Source organism: Cynocephalus volans, chromosome 17 (assembly GCF_027409185.1).
Source record: "Cynocephalus volans isolate mCynVol1 chromosome 17, mCynVol1.pri, whole genome shotgun sequence".
Classification (NCBI taxonomy): domain Eukaryota; kingdom Metazoa; phylum Chordata; class Mammalia; order Dermoptera; family Cynocephalidae; genus Cynocephalus; species Cynocephalus volans.
Genome location: NC_084476.1, coordinates 19,721,071 through 19,744,654, shown reverse-complemented (window position 1 = coordinate 19,744,654; position 23,584 = coordinate 19,721,071).

The window sequence follows — 23,584 nt, the reverse complement described above, 5'->3', positions numbered from 1 at the left end:
ATAACCCTGGGAGGTCGGTATTATTGTTTGCAGGTGAAGAAACTCAGACTCATAGAGAGTGAGGTTGTCTGGCTAGCAAATAGCTGTCAGTCCGTTTCATGCTGCTTTCACAGAATATATGAGACTGGGTAATTATAAAGAACAGAGATTTATTTCTTACAGTTCTGGAGGCTGGAAAGTCCAATATCATGGTGCCAGCATCTGGTGAGGATTTTCTTGCTGTGTCATCCCATGGTGCAAGGTGAGAGAGAGAGAGAGAGAGAGAGAGACAGGGAGAGACAGAGAAAGACAGGGAGAGACAGAGACAGCCAGAGAGAGTAAACACATGCAAGAGATTGAACTTGCAGCCTGGAGCCCTTTTGCAATCTCAGCATTGCTCCATTCCTTAGGCTGGAGCCTTAATGACCTAAATACTTCCTATTAGGTCCCACCTCCTAACACTGTTGCACTGGGGATTAAGTTTCCAACATGTGCTTTTTTGGGGGCACACATTCAAACCATAGCAATGGCAGAATTGAGTCTCAGCCTGGTATGAGTAACTAATGCGGTAGTGGCTCTCTTTCCCCTGTGCCTATTTTTAGAAAAAGATTTGTAACTGAGTTTGGGACAGTTTGAGGTGGCTCTAACGCTGCTCAGAGGCTGTGAGTCTAGTAGAATGAATCCTCTAGCACTGCCCTGCAATACTGGCAGGTGATACAGCCTGTCTCCCTCTCTCCCTTCTTCCTCCCTCCTTTTTATATTTGACCTCTCTTGTCTGGAGCCTAAGTAGGACATAGAGGTATGGGAAGAATACAGCAACCCATTTCAAACCTTCACATAAGCCTCCTTCTCTCACACCTTGGCTCACCCAACATCCTCCTGCCACACTGATGCATGAATGGGAAGCAGCATGGTGACACAGGGAGTGTATAGAATTTGGAGACAAAAGACCAGGCATCTTGCCACCTGTATGAACATGGCCAACCTGCTCTGAGCCTCAATTTCCAATTTCACTTGGCTTAACTCACAGATTTATGTTGCAGATCAAATAAGAAGCAAAATGACTTTATTATCAATACTGTGATATATAGATATTCCAGATGATAGCAGATTAACTAACACATGTTCCGTCTGTTAGAGATCTAAACTGAGGCTTACACTATGGACCATAGAGATAGCAAGAACATGAAAACAAGATCCCATTTAGAGATCCAGGTGCCCAGACTCTACTGCTACCATTTTGTTTTCTAAAACAAAATCCAGTGATATATGGTGAGAGAGAAAATAATACATATTTTATTTTGTAACTCTGAAGTGAAATTCAGTAAATATGTTTATAGATACACTGTTCCATGACCACTTCACTTTCCTTATCCAGGGAAACACTGATAATCATCGGGTTAATTCATAACTCTAGTCTTCTCTCATTCAGTCATGCACAGCAGCCAGAACAAGCTTCATCAAATACTAATCTAAACATGCTGCTCCCCTGCTGGGACCCCTACCCCTGCCTCCCCATTGCCCTCAAAATATTTTTCAAACTTCCCAACATGGCTCAAAAAGCTTCTGATCAGGCCCCTGCCAATGTCTTTAGACTCATGTCTTATCATCATGATTCTTCCCCATTTATTCCCAACCACGACAGTAAGCTCCAGCCAATCTGAGCTACTTTCAGATTCCCCAAGTGCCATGCTCTTTCTTAGCTGCTGGAGTTTTCCATATGCCAATGCTTTTGCCCACAGACTACCTATCTCCCCACCTCCCACTACTGCCCACTACTTCTAAGGCTGGTGGATTGACCCCTCTGCCCTGCTTGTCCAACCAAAGCACTTGTCACACGGGAAGGAAATTGTGTGCAGTATCTCCAACTACATCATACGCTCTATGAGGGGAGGGCTCATGCTATCTTGTTCGCTTTTTACTACAGCTTCTGGCATAGAGAAGGTGTCAGTAAAGTAGAAAACGAATATAAATAGCTACCATTTATTGAATTCTTCCTGTAGAGCAGACACTATACTAAGCACTAGATGCAGTAAGCATGTAATTGTCACAAGATGGGCACTGATCCTTCAGAAGGCACCTTGCCCAGGGAGAACCCGGGTGCTCTGGGTGACAGGTATTCATCCTTTAGTAGCTGGATTGTCCAGAGTTCTAGTACATCCCAGGGGATGAGGCTGGGGTGTACAGATTGCTTATATGTGAGTGTGTGTGATGTGTGTGTGCAGCTGCTGTTTATCAAAAGAAATGGAATTATTTAACAAAATATTTTAGCCAGCATTGCTATAGTTAGGGTGATCATCCAGTTCATTGTCCAAACTGGGACATGGGGAATTGATAGAAGGAACTACTAATAACTAAGTCAATGATCCAGAATCAGTGATTCTGAAACTTTAGCCTGTGTCAGAATTACTGTAGAAGGCTTTAAAAAATATAAATTGCTGAGCCTCATGCTCGTAGTTTCTGATTCAGTTGGTCTTGGGAGGGGCATGAGAATTTGCATTTCTAGTAAATTAACAAGTGATTATAAATGAATAAGTAAAGACAGTTGAAGAAAAAGGAAAAGGAACATGCAAAGAAAAACTACAAAGTTTACAAAAAAAGGGAGGTGACCTAATTTCTCTGTGCCTTATCTTCTTAAATTTCCTAGCCTTTATTTTTCCAGTTTTAAAGAGGTCATTATAATGTACCTTCCCCAATAGAAGGTAATATAGATTATTAATTCTCACATTTTATTTCCTGCTAAATTAGTTCCAGAAAATGAAAATATTCATCCCTTAAAGAAAAACAAAAACTTCTGTGTAGGTAACATTTCTAGCTTAACAGCACTGAGATGGTCTGCATAAAGAAATTTGCATAATTGAAAACTCAGTTTTATTTGGTTTGTCAACTCTTTTAATGTTTTTCCTAGAGCACTCTTATTATCATCTCATGGAACTAGACTTCCCTGGCACCCAATGTGGGAAATGACTATGGAAGCGAAAGGGTTTTATAGAATGTAAATAGCCATTTAGGCCACAAAACACTAACATTTAAATGATAGTTTTCTAGCTGGCAATGTACTTTAAAATGTGTAGGATAATTTGATTATCTCACAAACCTGGAAACCTGGACAAGAAGGAGTAATGGGTATGAAATCTGAGGCTCAGAGAAGTTGTCTAAGAAATCCCAGAAGCAAGATTTGGAAGTTAGATTTTCTGGCTTCCTGAAACCAGGGTGCCAGAAACTGGACATTTTGAGTCAGCATGGCAGTTGAAGAGGAGATGTGTATGTTTTTGTGGCAGAAAAGAGCATCTTGAGAAAGCACGTCCCATCATAACCAATCTCACGCCAAGAGAAGTTATAAGATGTTCATCTGATATTAGTGGGGTAATGAGAAGAGGGAAAAGAAGACTGCTCTGATTCAGGGTCCTGGAGGGCCAGGGAGCAGGTTCTGGCCGGATGATGTTTGAATGGTGTTCTGTGACTAGTTGGCAAATAGATGCTGATATTTTCTTTAATTGCCTGGAACATGGTCCCAGTATTGTGCCTCCATCCCACTTGAGCAAACATGGGGTCTCAGCTGCCATAACAACGTTGGGTCTTTCATTGTCTCCCTTGTCATTTCTGATCATATCATGCAGTCACCTGATTGCACCATTCAAGAGCTTGGGTTACCATAGGAACCCCCTAGCATTGCTCAGTTCTTGCTCCTGATGCTCCATTATCTGGACACACACCATCGGGTCCCCTTAAGCCTTTGTTTTCTTCAGGAAGGAAGAGATGAGACAACAGAGCAAGATAGGAGGGGATATTGTCAAAGGAGGAAGAAACAGATAGTGACTGTCTGTTTCGTGTGTTCTAGACTGTTACACCTGGTTGGGCCATTCAGTATCGCTCCACCTGTCCTACTTTAGAGATAGAAAAACTGAGGCACAGAGAGGGAAATGCCTGGTCAGATGTCTCACAGTGAATCGGAGGCAGAAAGAAGGTTAAGTCAAAACCTTCAGACTCCCTGTACAGTGCTCTTTCAACTACACCAAATTTCTGTTCAAGATATTTTTGGCCAATTTTCAGATTGTATTCTGCAAAGACTTGAGGCTCTAAAGAAAACTTTTTAAAAAAAGGAAGTAGAAGATGACACAGGGTGGGTGAAATGGGAGTCTTTGGGACCAACACCCCCTTTACCACCATGTGCACCCTTCAGCGAAAATAGCTCCTATTTTCTATAGTGAGTTTTTACATATGACTTTATTTGTCCAGTGTTCTGCTCCTCCAAGGAAATCTGAAAACAGTTGATCCAGAGGAATTTATAGGATAATCATTCTCCAAGTTTTGATATGTTTTGCTTTTCTTGCATGTTTGGATATTTACCTATGTATTTAATGTGAGCATGGGTAGACGTTATTCCAAGCTGGCCACCAGAAAGGTAGGATCTTTTATTTATTCATCTACAAGGCTTTGCTCGAGGCACAGTTCTATAGCCGTGGACAAAGCAGACAAAAACTCTGGGATGCTTAAAATCTACAGAACTGGTGATAATCTCCCCGATTCTGTCACAAATAACCATCCTTTTCAAGGCAGGAATGACTTCTGAGCTTACAAAGGGCTTCTATATCTCTTACCTCTGAAGAGACTCAGCAGAACATCTGAAGCAGAAGGAGAGTCATATTATGCTCATTCCCAACAGAGGAGCTCATGGTTACAGAGCAGGAGGCAGAGCTAAGGTCTCTGCCCTCATCTGAGAAATGATATGTGATCCTAGAGTCTAGCACAGTTTCTGGCATATGTATTTAACTGACTGAATGGTGTGTGACAATAGTGGTGATTGATATGGTGTATCTCTAGAGGAACAGAAACAATAGGATGTCTGTCTATCATCTATACTGATCATTATCATCTATCTCCTATCAAATAGATATTGACATAGATATCTGTCTATATCTATCCATTTCTATCATCTGTCGAGAGAAGAGGGGGAACAGGAGTTAGGCAGTGTTTAGATCATAACAGACATAACCATGATGGTGAAGCACTTGAATCTGGGACTGGTGGCAAGTTCAAAATGGGGCTGACATGATTTTCTTGTATTGCAGACACTTTCTGTGAATTTTACAAATCCAGTGAACATAATGCTCTCTCCACACCCCCACTTCACCTTTCACACACATAATGGATTCTGAAAGTTACATACCTGTATCAAAGCATTTAGCACCAATCCTCCCAACTGATCATTATCTCCACCCATGGCCCAGGTAGGAACGCATCCCAGCTGGAACACATTCAAGGCCCAATCACCCTGGCCAAATAGAATAACTCCCTCCTTTTGTAGGTGAGGGGTCAGGCCCACAGAGGGTGAGGGGCCTGCCTAAGGATAATGAACTAGATGATGTCAAAGCCAGGGCAGAATCTGGGTTATTTCACACCAGGGGTTTTACTCCCTGCCTCCCAGGAGATGTTTGGCAATGTCTGGAGACACTTTCATTTGTCATAACTGGGGAAGAGCTACTGGTATGTGACAGGTAGATGATGCTAAGCTGCTTTCAAGGTACAGGAAGGGTCCACACAACAAAGATTTATCTGCCTCAGAATGTCCATTATGCTGAGGTTGAGGAACTTTGCTTTACACTGAGCTTAGATCAAGCTCTTGTTGGACGGGGTCCTTGCAAACCATCTGGTTTCCTTACCGTTGAGTAAATTGAGGTCCAGCAATGATGAGTGACTTCTCCCAGGTCACACAGTGGAACAAAGACTAGTGCTGTGGCCTCCTTAACTTCCAGTTCAACTCTAACATTTATTGCCTCTCACTAGCCTGAGTGTAAGCCAGGTACGTAGAGTGTCTGACGGGGAAAAAAAGATAGATGCTACCCCAAACTGGACAGAGAAAGTTGTCCTGACAAAAGTTGTATAGCGGTTACTAGTACACTAAATTAGAAGGAAAAACCCCACAGATCTTAATGGAGCAAACAGACATGTTCATCACACATGAGCTCAACATATATTTATGGGATGCCTGTTCTGCTTAGGCATTCTGCTAAGAACTGGGGATTCAGTAGTGAACAAGATATGGCCCCTGCTCTCAGCGCACACACAGGCAAATGAACACACTCCCCACTCCCCAAACTGAGGATTCTGTGCTTGAGAATTCTGGTTCTGGACTGAACTGGACTTGTTTTATGTACTTCTTCACCATGCACCAGCTGGTGGAGCTCAGGCAAGTAACTTGACCCCCCTACAATTCAGTTTTCTCATCTGCAAAATTGGGAAAATAATCGTACCTATCTCACAGAATTGTTTTGAGGACAGAATGAGACAAGGAACAAAAAGCATTTAACACAGTGCTGGGAACAGCAGGTAGAAGTCAGAGCAAAAGCAGCAAAAGTAGTCTTAATTATTATAAACAGCGGCCTTGAATCCATGTCTCGCTTCTCTCACTCTCAGCTAAGTGACCTTAGATAAGTTACTTTCCATTTCTGGTCTCACTAAAATGAAAAGATTAGGTTAGTTCCTTGTGGGCTCTGAATCATATCCTCTATCCCCTAAGTGACTCCTGGGTCCATCACTGTCCTTCTCTTCTGGAGCTTGGCCATCTCTTCCATGCTGATGTAGCTAAGGCCCCTACATCACCCATAACCCAATGGAGACAGGGATGGCTGGGCCTGTGAATTTCAGCAAAGCAATGGTGATGACGACGCTGTGGTTTTGGGCGGGCCAGCTTCCCGGGCTGCCCACTGGTTGTCCCTGGCTGCTTGAAATGCATATCTGTGCCAGCCTGCAGTGATCATGAACAAGGCCATTAGAGGGGAGATAGTAGTATTTTTATTTTTAACCAAGTGACTCATTCCCCCTCCAGCTGTGAGCTGTCAAAGGCAAAGGAAGGGAGCAGGAGATGTTAGAAGTGCAAGCTCAGGACACTTTTGCCCCACTGGGAGCCAGCTTTAAGGGATGCCACACAGTCTTGCTCAGCTTAATTGGGCCTGGAAAAGGGTGTTTAAACCAAAGAGACTGTCTCAGGGCTGTGACTTTAAGGGCAAGAGGAAAGAAGGGCTACCACATAGCTAGTAAGTGATGGTGGGAGATTTAGAATTCTGGCTAGGGGTGGAGGAAGGTGTGATTAGAGAATGGGAACTTTCTGAACCTTGGTTTCCAGGTGTTGGCTTAGATCAAGAACTTTTCAATTTTGGTCTGCCTAATCATAGGGGTCCCCGGGACCCCTCATGTGGTTCCAGTTCTCTCCCCTGCTTCAACCAGAGTGTGCTTGTATCCATTTCACTTATTAAAATCTCAAGAGTTAACATAATTATTGGGTCCTTATTATGAGCCAGGCATTACACTAAACACTCAATAGGTGTGAAGTCATTTAGCTTCATAACAACCTTATGAAATATTTACAATTACTATCGCTATTTTTTACTTTACGAAATAGAGGTTTGATGCCAAGGTAAATCATTTGCCCTGAGTCACAAGGCTAATAAGCAGTGTTGCTGGAATTGGAAATCAGACCTGTCTTCAAAGCCCATTTTCTTAGCCACAATGCTACATGGCTTCCCATGCTGGGTTTCCACATAAGCTTTCATTTTCAAAAAGTATTCTATGGTTATTTAAAAAGGAATAAAATAAAAGTTTGAGAGTGACTGATTAGATGTTCTGAGAGCCCTCCCAGCTCTAAATTTCCAATTTTTATGATTTACAGATGAAAGCAAGCAGAGGCCTTGCTACAAAATTTGATGGTGGGGGACAATGGACAGGCTGTGGCATAATAATAGCAGCTAATGTCTGAGCATCTAATAGGCCGAGTGATGCTCTAAATCCTTATACATATTTACTCATTTAATTCTTACACCTACCTTCTGTTATAGTTGTTAGTGTTATTCCCATTTCTAGGTAAGGAAACATATAGTACCATGAGGTTATAACTCATCTAAGGTCACACAGATAGAAGGTAACAGAGCAGGTTCCAGAGCCTGTGCTTTTTACTACTGTGCACTGTTAAGATGACTTGGTCTGGGAGAATATCATTTTCCTTAATACTGACATTTGTTTTTCAACATCACACCAATGCAAATTTATGTAAATAGACATGCAGATCAGCTGCTACCTGGGCATTGGAGCCAGCTTCCCCTCGGGGATGTTGATGCAACAAAATTTGGCCATTGTCACTAATTTGAACTATCACAGTGGTAGACATTTTAATAATTCTACACTTGTCTCAGGCTTGGAAGAAATAAATGTATATTATACTGCCATGTATCTATACATGCTGAAATTTTGTATCTCCTTTCTCAGAGATGTTTTCCTCCTGTGGATAGCTGGTATCCATTGAAAATGAGATAATGATAGCTCAGTTATGTCTGCTACTGCATTTTCATACCAGTCATTGCATGTGGGCCTTGCAGCAGTCCTACAAGAAGGTAAAATAAAGGTTACCACCCGTCCTAATGCACAGGAGGCAGCAGGACAGAGCATTGAAGGGGCTTGCTTAGGATCTTGCTGAAATTTGTTGGCCTGGTTTGCCTTCCCCACCTAGCCCCTTCACCACTGAATTTTTTCTAACAATGCCATCTGCTTTCTTTGATGAATGCAGGAAACCTACTGTCAAGCTCACCCCCTAGAAAGGGAAAGGAAATTGCACCAACTGTCCCTTTAAAAATGGACATATGCTCGCAGAGTGGACCAGCTTCTAATGAAAAAGAGAAAAACTAGGATTCACTGAGTAACTACTATGTATGTCAAAGTGTCTTATGCTTTGGATAGGCTGATCATGTAACATGTTTTGTCATCTACATGGGACCCTTTTGAGAATGAATGGGGTGCTATTAATAATTACATCAGGACTACAGGCATAAACTGAGCCCATCCTGGGATAATCAGGATGTTTGGTCACCCTTGATGAAAAGGGTAATATTCATTTCACGTTCATCATAGCTCTGTAATGTAGATGACTTTCTGTTCTGAATCTCAGAAAGGTAAATCATGCCCAAAAAGGGTCACATAGCAAATCCATGGCAAAGCTGTCTGATTCCAAAATCCTGGGTTAAGGCAGACATCACAGATGTCTCTTGACATTCTAGCCACACAAGAGCTGCCCTAGAGTTTGCTTAGGTGTCAAGTCTATCTTCTCCCCATCATGTTTCCAGCCATTGTCTTTGGCCATGGGAGCTCAGGTGGGGTGTGATGACAGTGCTTGCCCAGCAGAGGGCAGTGTTGCCATGCCAGCCAAGGTGGAGGGTGACAGGAAACAGGAATGAGGCCTGGGCTGTACAGACCTGGTGGCTTGTGCAGCGTCCCTAAACAGCCAGCTTCATAGGACTGCCTCCAAGCCAGCTGCTTCTCTGGCTCCCATTCCCTTAATTCTTACCATGGCTAAACCTGCTGTTCCCCTCACCTGTCGATTGGCTCCCATGATACAACACCTGAACAAATTCAAGAGCTCTGTGCCACCTGGGGTGGAAAGAGACCCAGGGAGATTTTCCAGATTGGAAACAGGAACTGTTGCCATTTTCTTGTTTGCTCAGAATTACTTCAGAGCTGGAAGTGCTGTTGACATATGTGTTACCACTTAATCTTTCATAAGAAATCCTTTTCATGGGGGAGCTGAGTTCTGGATCCATGCCAGTTTAGATAATTACATTCCCCTGGAAGACTGAAGCTGTGAAAGCTGCCTTCTTTTTCCGCTAAGAGTGAGCGTTTTCAAGGATGTAGGTTAGGGGTGGGGGTAGGGGGGTTGTTGAGTTTTGGGGGTGGGTGCCATAATTCCATGGGTAAAAGAGAACCAGGTTTGATAAGAAAAAATAAACTTCAAAGTGTCACCTAGTAGCATCTTTTTTCTTCCCTTGGCCCTCATTCAGAGCGAGATTCATTTGTAGTTTTTGTCTGTAACTAGGAATTCAATTTTTGCTCTTTTAAAAGATACCTGATTTACAGGGGGTGTGAAACAAAGCAGAAAATGATAAGAGATGGGGAAAAAATAACAATTCAGATGGAAAAAGGAGAAAGAAAAAAAATCCTTTTAACAATTTCTCTCATCTAAAGTGGTTGGGATAGCATTTTTATATTAAGTTCAGCATTTTGTCAGGAGGGGATGAAAATGCCCTGTGATCCTCAAACTAAGAATTGCTGGTGATTTTATACCCTCCTGCTGGCGTAGATCTTAATCAACCAGAAAGCCTCAAAATGACAAACAAACAAAAGACAGCTTTGCTCTCTGAGGTTCGTTAGCTCAGGCCAAGGTTGAGAAGCATCAAGAGGAGAGGTGCTAGAAACAGGCGAGTTTGAGAAGGCACTTTGTGGGTAATTCCGCCCCCACTGTTCATCCCCCCCTACATCTGAGGCCTGGATATTAGAGTCAGTGGTGAGAGAAGCTGAGGCTGTTGGTGCAGCTGATGGGGTGGTGGGGGGAGGAAGGGGCTCTCTGGTGCGCTGGCACATGCAGAGCCCAAGGTTATTTGCCTCTGCTTTCAAGGACATCAACTGGCATCATGAGAATCACAGCTAATCCTGGCCACGCTTTATCCCTTCCCAGCCTAGTTCCTCCTCTTCTGTTCCCTCATTATGCTCAAATGACACCACTCTCTCCTGGACACCGGATTAAAAACCCCAGAGGAATCTATTCCTACCCTCTCTCTCTTTGTGACCAGCTTTGAAGTCCTACTAAAACCTCTTCCAAATCTCTCTCTCTCTCTTACATATCTACTCTTTCAAAGCCCCAGGTCTGGCTGCCTATAGCTTCCCAGCTCTTCTTCCTACCTTCTTATGCATGACCACCAGAGTAAACCTCCTTGAGTCCACTTCTTATAGTAAAATTTCTCTCTAAAACCCTTCAGCAGTTCACTACTACCTACAGCATCAAGTCTTAGCTCCTTAGCCTAGCATTCAAAGTCCTTCATGATCTGACTGACTCTTACCTGCCTTTCAGGCTTCTGTTGGCATCCTGTGCCTCTCCAATCCCTTTACTCCAGTCTTACAGAGCCCCCAGATACTCCTCAGTACCTTCTTCTCCATACTCATTGTGTTTTCTCAATTCATTGCATATTCTTATATGGTTCCCATATAGCTTAGATGATCCTGTCCAAATTCTGTCAAGCTTAAAGATCACCTTCTCCTGAGCAATATACTTCCCACCCCCACACCTCTGACCCATATGGAAGTAAATCTTCCTTACTTGCGAACTTCTACCCTTTACTTGCAACACATATTTTTAATTGGCCTAATATTCAGCATTTTCATGCTGAGGTTTTTTTCTCCCCTCTTAAAAGTGTGCATTTCATGAGGACGGGGAATCATCTTCATTCTACACATGGCTTAATCCAGGGCTTTTTGTATGGTAAGTTTAAGTGGCAATTTGCCAAACAGGTTAGTGACTACTTTTACGAACCCATAAATGAAGGAGTGAATCAAAGTTTCATGGATGCATGAATAAATGACTTCATGCATGAATGAATAAATGAATTCTTGTACTTATGCATTCAAATATATCTTGGGAGGCTATTATGCAAATTAGTCAAGGGATAGATGAATTCTTACATGCACAAATGAATCAAAGCATGCATGTATGAATCTGTGAATGAATGACTGGATGGTTGCATTCTTGATTCTTCACATTGTTTCTAACAGCGAAGTTGGCTAAGCTACTCTTACATACTACTGGTGGATTATACTTTCACCAAAATTTCTTGAGCACAAGTTGTTTTTACTCATTAAGAGCCTTTAATCTGTTCATATCTTTAACCAAACAAATTAATTTTCTTTCTGTACTGACTCTTTAGATGAGGCTGGTTCATCTTTGAACCATACCGTGGAAGTGGGCATAATCTATGAAATGAATTCTAGCTGGCTTCTCAAGTCTTCTTCCTCTGCATCTCAACTGGTTTTCCTATTCAACTCTCATGTCTGCATTTTTTTTTTTTTTACTTCAGCACCCACTGTTTTGTTTCAAAAATGGTCTCTGATAACCCCAAGCCAAGGCATGTCATGGGGGAATGATATTCTGATCATATTTGTACAGAAATGTTTTGGCTGTTTCCCTGGGAAAGCAATAAATGATCAGTTCTTAAGTGTTCCCAGAAGAATGACATTTCACCTATCTGTATCACATAGTGGCCGAAGTCTATGGGTTTTACTTTAATCCACAATAGAGATTATCTGACTCTAAGTCCTTGTTAGAGGATTTGATTGTGAATCGAATGGGAGCCAGCACTTCTCAGAGGCTCGTTTACGATATCTGATGGCTGATAGAGAAAGTCTAATAGACATGCTAACTATCCATTCATCTGCAGTCCCCACTAGAAGGAAATACCTGCGTCCCATTATCTCAGACCGTGGCAGAAATACTTTTCCTGAGTTACGACTTAATATTTTGTTCTTTGCCTTTATGGAGTGTCGATAGGAAAACTGCCCAGTAGAAAAAGCCATGTCTGTATTTTACTGAAACTGTGATTGAAGACTGGATTCACTATTTAATTCAATGGGCCTCAAATTCCCTATTTATATTACAGAGGAGTCATAAAATTAAATAATGGCTGTACCATGAAGCTAAGTAAGGAGCATGTGGTCCATGTTCTACCATGATGTACAGTCCCACGTGACAGGATATGGCAAAGTCAGTGACTGATATGGGCTATGTCTGACACAAGAGACATCACAGTGTGGGATTTAGGACCTGGGACCAGGCTTTAGAAACAAGGTATTTGTAGGACAGAGTGAGAACTCAGAGGTCACTAATGTTTGTTTTCCTGTTTACCTGACTTATCACAAGGTATCAAGAGTGGGCCTCCAAAGACCATTCTAGAACAGAGGTCAGCAAGCAATGGCCCATGGGCTGGCTGCCTGTGTTATAAATAAACACAGTGGGATGCTATTGGAACACAGCTACATTTATTGGTTTATGCATTCATTATGGCTGTTTACACTGAAATGACAGAGTTGAGTAGTTGCTATAGTGACCTTATGGTTCACAAATCATCAAATATTTACTATTTAGTTCTTTTAGACAAAGTTTGTCAACCCCTTCTCTAGACAAAAGAGTACTGAGCCAGAGTTAAAGAATTCTAATTAGAATCAAAGTTTGTACACGTTTAAAAGCCTCAGTACCATCTGAGACTCGGTAGCCTCAGCTGTAAGATGGGATTAGTAATTCTGTCTATATAAATATTTTTGCAAAAGTGAGTAAGTTTTATGCTGAGGTTTATATGTGTGAATAACTAGCATGGTGCCATAAAGAGCCACTGTGAGTCAGACACCATGCTAGTTCCAAGTGATGCTTAGAGACCAGACAAGATGACATTTACTCTGGGTCTAGACATAGACATGATCTCTTCCAAACAAATGCAGTACTTTACTTTCTTACCAGAAGAGCCAACCCCAAAAGAGTTTTCTCTAAAATCTATGGCTTAGAGGAAGACCACTTTCCTGCCAGATAGAAAGGGGGGGGGGCAATAGAGATTTTCTGTCAGCTTTCTTATTGCACAGGACCTGCACAGAGATAATCTCAGGTGGGAAAGGCACAACACATTTCTTCCAGGGCCTCATATGTCAGGTGTGATTTTAATTTCAGATAACGTCCAAACCAGATAAGAATTCCGTTGGTAGTGTGAGCAGATCTCCTGGTGCTGTATGGGTCCATGGCCAGAAACCCCCTTCCTCCCTGACCCCAGCTCTAAGCTAGGGGAAACTTTATTGGGATGCAGGCATACACTCAACCTTGCTGTCCCCTCCTGCTCTTTGAAGCTGGATTCACTATATGGAAATTACCACTTAAGACCCAAGTTTTATCCAGTCCTAGGACCCGATCCATTCATCCACACAAATGAAAAGAACCCCAGCATCTGGCACCTGGCAGACACTCAGTACATTCAATCAAAATTGAATTGAACAAAATTGGGTTTGGGGCTTGCTGAGGATGATGATGATAATGATAACATAAGTGGTCACTGTAGCGGAATGATGGCAGCTACAACTAAGAAATCAGGATGAGGTTTTGAAAAAATTGAGATATAGTAAGCCAGGAATCAAATAAATACTCAAACTTTAGCCTGCTGCTCACATAACTTGATGGCTCACCCATGGGGTGACTGTGTGCCTAAGAAAAGTATTCATATGGGAGATAAAGCCCTTGTTTATTCAGAGCTGAACCAATACCCAATAACCTCCACTGACGAGCTCTAGTAAAAGCCTGCCTGGGGCATGAGGCTTAGAAAAATCTATGCTGGTCTTCTTAATCCTTTTTCCTAGAGGTGGCTGAGTCTGCAGAGTAGTTTATAACATGAGTTACTTAGTTGTATGCACAAATGAAATAAGGTAGACATACAGACTTGGCTTATCTTTTTCCATGGAGGCAAAATGTACCCAGATATGCTTACCCCATGGGAGCAGAAGGTAACCCTGACCACTGGTGAACACAGCCGATTCAATGTCCTGAGGGAATGATCAATTGGATTGGCTGCTAAATAGACTGGCAGAGATAGAACCATAAGGAGATGTGGTAGAAATTTTCCTCTTACTATGATTTATCATGTTACACTTTGCAAAGCATTTATAAACTTATTTTTCCCTTTAATCCTCGCAATAATCCAAGGAGATAAATGAAATCATTTTCCAGGTGAGGAAATAGGCTCAGAGTAATTGAATGTCTTGCCTGAGTTTGCTCAATAAATGGTTGAGCAAGATTTCAAACTCACATCTACCTGACTCCAAACCCTATGCTATTTCTACTGTACCCTTTCTATCCAAAATGTGATCCATGGACCAGGGGCCCAACATCACCCAGAAGCCTGGAAGCATCTTAGGAGTGCAAGTCTTTCAGGCCCACCCCGGACCTATTAAATCAGAATCTGCATTTTAACAAGATCCGTGGGTGACTCATCTGTCTATTCAAGTTAGAGAAGCACCATGCTATGTAACATTGACTAGCTCTTGCCACTCTCTTTCCAAAAAATGCAAGACCACCCATTGTGGTCACACCATAAATACAAGTCTGATCAAAATTGGGGAATTCTGCAAGTGACTAAATTTATCCTGCCTGCTGGGTTAGAACTCTAAGGTCTGCCAGACCATACCTGAGTTTCCTGAGGCCACTGAGCACTTTGTATCGACTAGTCAGTTGCCCTTACTAGAGCCAATGTCCCCAGTGCTGCTCATAATTTCCTTTACTTCCACTCAATCTGAGATATAAAATCTCAGCATATGCGAGGCAGCTTTTGTCCAAACATGCCAATGTGTGGCCACTCCAGACCCTCGGAGGAGGAAAGAATTTATTATATTTCCTCTGGAGGAAGAAGAACATGCAGATATGTATGTAGAATTCTGTGGAAATAAAGTTCCAGCAAAATCTAAAAGAAGAGAGTATTGTAAATTTAGGGCCATTTATTTTCCTTTTTCAGTTTTAATATAGTTTTGTAATTTCTCTTTGTAATTTCCCATGGAAGATTATGATCCATCATGTTCCAAGATACTATGATTCACACCTAAGAAAGATATGAAATGAAATTTGATTGTGACACTTATTGCTCAGGCACTTGATAAAGATTCTCTCACTATATCCTCAAAACAACACTGTGAGGCTAGGGGAATTATCCCCATTTTATAGATGAAGGCAATAGGTTCAGTCTCTGGTCATCCTAACAAAGCCAGTTTTCAAATGGATATTATCACCGTTCCTAAGCTATGTCAGTTTGAGTTGCATGTTAAGGGTAAAGAATGCTGATAAATAAATAAGACAGGATCCTGAAACAAATATTTGACATGAAGATCTGAAGTGGGGGAAATTAATGAATTTAAATGGTAGGTATTTAAAAACTTGTAAAAAGAAACATGGGTATACTAAGGAATAGAAATCAAATGTTAAAATTTTGAATGAATTTCAGACAAACAGAAGACATCCACTTAGATTATGGATAGTTAACTCTGTGATTATGTCTTGAAACCCTGGGGATATGTATTCACTCTTTTCTCTGGTAGCAACAGTAACAGTACTGACTGCACTGAAAACTACTGTATTAGTTATATATTGCTGCATAACAAATCACCCCCAAATCTAGTGGCTTAAAACAACACATGTTTATTATTTCACAATCTCTATGGGAAAAGAATCCGGAAGAGAATCCTATATCTAGTGGAATTGTCCTTTAAAACTGAGGGAGAAATTATGACATTTCTAGATAAACAAAAGCTGAAGGAGTTCACAACCAGTAGACCTGTACCATGAGAAATGTTCTAGGGAATGCTGCAGGTTGAAATTAAAGGACACTATACAGTAATTCAGAGCCATATGAAGAAAAAAAATCTCAATAAAGCTAAGTGCGTGCACAATTATAAGTGCTAGTATTATTGTAACAATGATTTATATATCTATTTTTTGTTTTCTGTGTAATTTGAGACTGCTACATTGAAAATGATTATTCTAAAAACTATTATCGTAACTTTGGTTTGAAATTTCAAATTTTATTTTCTACATCATTTAAGAGGCTAATGTGTTTAAGAAAATTATTAGTTTATGCTTGGGGACACACAATGTATAAAAATGTAATTTTCAGGTCAACAACTGAAAGGGATGGGAACGGAGCTGGCAAAGAACAGAGTTGTTACTGTTAACTTCAATAACTCTTGTTACCAAAGTTAACAAGTTAGAGTGTTACACCTTTAGGATGTTAAATCTAATCCCGATTATAACCACAGGACATGGTTGGATGGGACCTCTGGTTCAAGGTCTCACACAGGCTATCATCATGGTCATGGCTGTGGCTGTAGTCTCATATCAAGGTTTGACTGTGGCAGGATTTCCTTCCAAGATCATTCAGGGATTGTTGATTGGATTCAGTCATTTATAGGCCACAAGACCGAAGGCCTCATTCCTTATTGCACACCCTCAGTTCCTTTAAAAAAAATTAATACTTTAAATATATCAGCACACTGCCTTATGATCTCTCAAGTTTCTGATGAGAAATTTGCTTATAATCTTATTGAGGATTTCGTATATGTAACGAGTTGCTTTTCTCTTCTTCTTTCAAGATTCTCTTTGTCTTTGACTTTTGACAGGTTTTAAAAAATTGTTAGTAATCCTAAGTATTTTATTTATTTTATTTAACTTATTTTAATTGATTCACTGGAATTGTATATGTGTATGGTGTAAGGTCACTAAGGAAGGAGATGCTAGCCAGACAAAGGTAGAAAAAAGGATTTTATTGTCAAAAGACCTGCTGGGATGAACCTAAAAAAGGACATCAGTCCTGAGAGGCAGTTGGGCATCTTCTTTTATGGGGTTAGGATTAGCATCTGGCCTAGCCTAGGAAGACAGTTACAATGTTCCATTCTGGGTACAGCTTGCTCATGGGAACAGAGACTTAGGGAGACAGAAACTTTGGGCTAATGGAAGAAACCTCAGGCTAATGGAGGGAAATAGTTGCAATGTTACACTCCTCTGGGTACAGCCTGCTCAGCCTACTCATGGGAACAGAGACTTAGGGAGATAGAAACTTAGAGGAATGAAACTGAAGGGTGGGGGCCTTCTAAAAGTCAGGTTCTCAGTCCCAGGGACCTAACATATGGAGTACAATCTAATGTTTTGATACATACTTATGTTGCATAGAGATCAGGTCAGGGTAGTTAATGTAATCATCACTTCATGTGTTCATCATTGCTTTGTGGTGAAAATATTCAAAAGACTCTTTTCTAGCTATTATGTAATACACAAACTTAACTGTTAACCATAGTCACCCTACTGCGCAATGAAACACCAGAACTTGTTACTCCAATCTAATTGTAACTTTGTACCTATTGTCAGTTTTGACAGTTTGGTTATAATGTGTCTGGTTTTGGGTCTCTGAGTTTGTTGAGCTTCTTGTATCTTTATATTCATGTCTTTCATCAAATTTGGAAAAATTTCAGCCATTATTTCTTCAGATATTCCCTCTCTCTTTTTCTCTCCCTGTTCTCCTCCTGGAATACCCACAATGCGTATGTTGGCTCACTTTATGGTGTCCCACAGGTCCCTTAAGCATTGTTCATTTTCCTTTAATATTTTTTCTCTGTTCCTCAGACTTGGGAATTTTCAATGTTCTACCATCAAGTTCTTTGTTTCTTTTGCTGCTCACATCTACATTTGAATCCCTTAAGGTCTTTTCAGGAATCTGTGCTCTGATCACTGATTGCTGTTTCTTATCACAGAGGTGCAAAGAGACCAGCAGCCATTTTTCCCTCCTTCCACTGTTGCAAATCTCTCTCCTTCTAGCTGAAGTGACTGCCAGGGGATTTAAAGAGACAGTGTCCTTATGTTTCTGCCCCTTCATTTCTCTCTTTTTCCCATTTTGGGAGCCAGACATTAAAGATTAGGACATTCATAGAAAACTGCATATACAGGGAAAATTAGGAAGTGATCAGGCATGCCCAGGGAAAGGTACACTTCAGCTAGAGGGGGAGGGACTTGCAGCAATGGGGGGAGGTGCAACAGAAATGGCTGCTGGCCTCTTTGCACCTCTGTGGTAAGAAACAGCAATCAGTAATCAGAGCACAGATTCCTGATATTTGGAGGAAAGGGTGCTTTTTGGCTACCCCAGCTCATCCAAGTTGTATGCAAGCTGCTCCAGGATCATGTGCACAACTGCCTGAAACAGGGTTGGAGGTAGGGGATGGGTAGTGGCTAGTATGCTAAGAGCTGAAATTGACCAAAATTAACTGCAATTTACCATCCAAGCCTTTCCCTAGAAGCTGCAAAGCCTTCAATAGACTCAGAGTTCTAAAACAGTTACATCAGAAAGAATGTGCCAGTGCACTAGGTGGGGAAACAGATTCTTGGTGCTTCCCACTCTGCCATCTTCTCTGAATCACATGAATGTCTTTGGATAATATATTTAAAGATCAAGTCAGACAAATATCACTGATAAAAACTTTTTCAAATAATTCAAAGTGCAATTCCAGAATTCCAAGCCATCCTTCCCCTCTTCCCTATGTTTATATCTATCATGGCTTGAATCCCCAACAGTGATTAACCCCCCATCCCCATGGTTTCCATAAGGGCTGTGGGGACCAGGTCAAGTCAAATTTTTCTCTAAATATAAATTGATTGAATGAATCCAGATGATATCAGATTAAGACAGAAATGAAAGGATTTTTCGAAGGAAAAAATATATATATATATAATAGAATGAGTAGAGGAGAATAGAATGGTTGAAGAGAAGTCACATAGGGCCACATGCATGTTCAGGAATGTATGTGACATCAGGGAAAGCCAATGCTCTGCTACTGAGGATAGGAAGGAATGTCATAGTCAAATTTTATGTATGTGAAACTCTGCATCATTTCAAGTGAGCCAGGAGAAATATAGAGCACGGAACACCAGATCATTTAAAAAAGCATTATTTTCAGTGAGCATGCAATAAAATGGTGTGGTGACAGTATGATCCTGTGGGTAGAAAATGACCTCTTATTGATGTCAGCATGATTCAGGACACTTGCAGGCACATCAGGATGTCAATTTTAGTGGACAATGACTATGACATCCAATAAATCTAACTGGCAGTGTGCACGTTTTATCCCCCCTCCCCCCCAACTTAGATATGTTTTTTCTGATAGAGTTGTTTAAGCATTAACTTGCAATTATGCAAATATATGAATATGACATGTTAATTTTTAAAACAATTTTAAGACAACAAAATTCCAAAAATATAGTTGCTCTAAGCAGAGCAAGTCTAAGACATTCCTTGCTTTTTCTTATCTTTCTTTCCCACCTCTACTCACTACATTTTACTTTTTAAGTCTTTGAGGAAATGTTTCTTAGTATGGATTTCCATGTGGATTTAGGGGGTCAAGAAATTCCCTGAAATTTATAAAATGTGTACATGTGAGAAAGTGCATTTTTTTTTTGAGACAGTGTCTCATATTCACCCACTCTTCCTTCACCCTAATGTTAAAAATCGTTACGTTATTTGGATGGAACAATGTACTGTGAAAATAGACATATAAATTCTAACTCCACAAATTTCTTGAGCAAATTACTAAGCTTTTTTATGCCTTAGATCCTTTCTTTAAAAAAGGAGACAACATCTGCCTTGTAAGGTTATTATTTATTTTTATTTTTTAAATTTTTAAAAAATTTTTATTGAGTTGTAAGGTTATTATTTAAATAAAATAAATAAATTAAGTAAATGTTTTAGAGCATCAAATTCAGTACCTGGCACATAGTAGATATTCAGAAAGGGGGAGCTGGGCTGTAGTTATGATTATTCTTGAAAATATTATTTCCAGTAGCAAAGGGCCAGGTCCTGTCCCTTTATTACCCTACAAAAGGTTCTGTCTACCACAGACTCTGCTATTCATTTATCTATACAACCATCAAATATCCATCCACCCACAAATACATATGATCAGTTCTGTATTTCTCTTTTCTTGTCTATTTTGTTGAAAAGGGCTTCAGTTTTCCATCTCAGTTTAGCCAGCCAGCTTAACCTAAACCATTTCTGACAAAAAGAAAAAAAAAAAAAAAAAAAAAAAAAAAGGACTGGGTTTATTAAATTTTTTTTGATCTTTAATCACGGCTGAAAATTCAATCTGGTCTTTATTATTACAGTGGTTTATAACCAGCAGCTGCAGCCCCTGACTCAGATAAATGCTTGCCCTGTATTATTACAATAAAACTAACTCTATAGAATGAAATTTTTTCCTCTTTCTTGATGATATCATCACAGAGAATTAATGTTCTGGGTTTTTTTTCATTACAGCTTCATTGTATGAAATATGGACTCAGTCAAACCTCTGGTCAGATAGTTTCATCTACAATATTGAAAAGTGGGAGAAAACTCAACCCACTGAGTTCAACAGGTGGAAGTGACAGGGTGGAATAATGAGTGGAGAAAACGTGGCGTCTGCCAGGCAAGGGGCTCCGCAGAGAGGAGGTACAGAGATAGTGTGCTGTATTTGTAGCTTTCTTAAACCAAGCTGTTCTCTGTCCTCTCAGGCAGTGGTATTTACATTCTCACTAGCATGGAAGTCCACATTTTATCTTAACAATGGCTAAGTGTTGGAGCATTATTAAATAGCATTTTTCTGTGAGACACATGAGATTACCTGAATCCTGCCTTATACTGTCTATTCTTCCTCCCTGCAAGAATCCTGAGGGCAATAAACACATAAATGACAAATGAAAAATAAAACTTTTGTTTTATTTTTGGCAGGGCCTATGCCAGAAACCCAAATTTGATTTCTTTGCTAAACTGGACTGGAGCACTTGGCTTAGAACCAAGGGCTAAGTGGGAAGCAGGGGAGGAGAAAAGGAGACTATTTTTTCCATTATGTCCAAATCTAAACCTTACCTTTTAGATCAGTTTTCTTTAACCTTCACTGAATATTGGAATCACCTGGGTAACTTTAAAATCACTGCTGCCTGGGATCTACCCCCGAAGATTTTGATTTAATTGTTCTGGGATGCACACTGGGAAATTGGGATTTTTTTTTTAATAGTTCTCCAGGTATAGCCTAGGTTGAGAGTCATGCTTTCTAGCTAGTCCTCTGACACTGCAGTGATAAATTCCTAGAGCAGTACTTCTCAAACTTTGAAGTGCATAGGAATCACTTGGGATCTTGTTCAAATGCAGACTCCAATTTAGTAGCTCTGGAATGGGACCTGAGATTATGCATTTTTATGAGTTCCCTGGTACTGTTGCTGCTGCTGTTTCATGAACCACACTTTGAGTGCCAAGGTCCTAGGGTGTGTGACAGGAGACAGAAGGGGAAGTTGCAAGTTTGATTGGCTAATTTACTAATCTGGCTGCAATGCAAGGCAGGAATAGAAGAGGCCATGATAATTTTTTGCATAACCTTTTATACTCAAGTGACCCTACCCAGGGGTACATTCACCAAATCTCTGTCATAGGAATCTGACATAAACAGATTCGTAACTCTTCTAAAACAAGGTGGAGCAAGGAAGGTAGGGGTATAGAAATGCCCCTTCCTAATAATGATTGTAGTGATAAGAGGAACCATAGGAAGAGATTCATCTCTCTTTACTGTTCCCTCCTCTTCTAATCAATCCATTTCTACCTTCTGAGTTCTTCCACTAAAGTGTTCTCCATCTTCTTCATTTCAGCTGTAACTGCCTCATTTAAATATTTCATAGTCTAAAGTGGTCTCTCTGCTTCTAGTTTCTCCCACACCAAAATATTCTACACACCACTGTTAGATTCATCTCCTTAAAGAACAATTCTGGTTATTTGCAGCTGGGTTGAAAGTTCTCCAATAGTTCTCCTATACAAAATAAAATCAAATTTCTTAGCAGGTCATATAAGCCAGATTCACTGTGTCAGGCTATGTCCCAATCCCTTCAGACTTGCCATTTTCTGAATAAATTACACATGAATCCATTCATTCATTTATGTATTTATTTATGCGTGCATGTATTCATTCGAGAAACATAACATGAGACATGCACACAGAGTTGTGACATAGAGGGATATTATCTGGGAGTATCAGGGAAGGCTTTATAGAGGAGGTAATATTTGAACTGAGTCTTCTAGGAGAATAGTTTTTCAGGTGGATTAATTAATTTTGACTCCAAGGGATAGTAAATGCAAGCTCAGAGAGGCATGAAACAGAAGGTGTTGTGTTAAAAAAAAAAAAAAAGTATGAATACTTTATGGTATAGCTTTAGGAGCCTGGGGAGATAGTGAAAAACGGTAAGTGAACTAGAAAGTCAGGCTGAGAGACTGTGGAGGACCTGAGATGAATTTTAGGAAGTGAGGAATCTAGAAGGATTTTATACTAGCAGAGTTATCCTGAGATGTATGCTTGCCCACCTTTTGGCATTTGTCTTTGTTGTTTCGTCTTCGAAGAATATTCCTTTTCCTCCATTATCTCTGATAAAGGTCTACTCATTCTCTCATGCTTTAATTGAACTAATCTTTTCCTACTAGGGAGAATCAATCTTTCTGCCCCTTGGACTCAAGCAACGTAGGTGACAATGTGTCTCTTTGTTTAGATTTTAAGATAATTAGCCAGCAAATAGTATACCTTTGTCTTTGAATCTCTTTACCCCTTAGCACCTAGCCTTTCTGCTGGCACATGTTAGCTGTTCAATAAACAGTTGTTAAATTGAATTAAATGGGATCAGAAAAGCCACGCCATTAATTATAGCTTAAGCTTTCACCATCTCCACTCTACTTATATTTGACTTGAGTGTTGATCAAAGGGTATTTACTGACAAAACTGTGTATTCAATGCAGTGCTGCCTCTGCAGAGATTTTGCTGAAGAGCAAAGGGGTTGGGAGTCAAAAGGCCTCCTGCATTACAACCAAATTGATGGCTTAATTTCCCCTTTCAAGGTTTAAGTCCAGACATTGTGTACCACCAGAAAGCATAGCTGGATCTTATGCCAGATTGAAATGAAGGAATAGAAGGGTAAAAATGGAACCAGCCATTCCCCCTACTTTTGCCAGTAGCTCTTTGGAAAACAATAATCCACCAGGCCATTCATCCACCCCAAGTGCACAAGGTATAATAATAGAAAGTATCATTTCTAGTGTGCTTACTATGTCTCAGACATTGTGATAAGCATACCCTGGGAACTTTTGTGCGTGATATTTACAATAATCCTTTAAGGTAGACACTATCATTCTCTTTCATAGATGAGGATACTGAGGCAACAAGT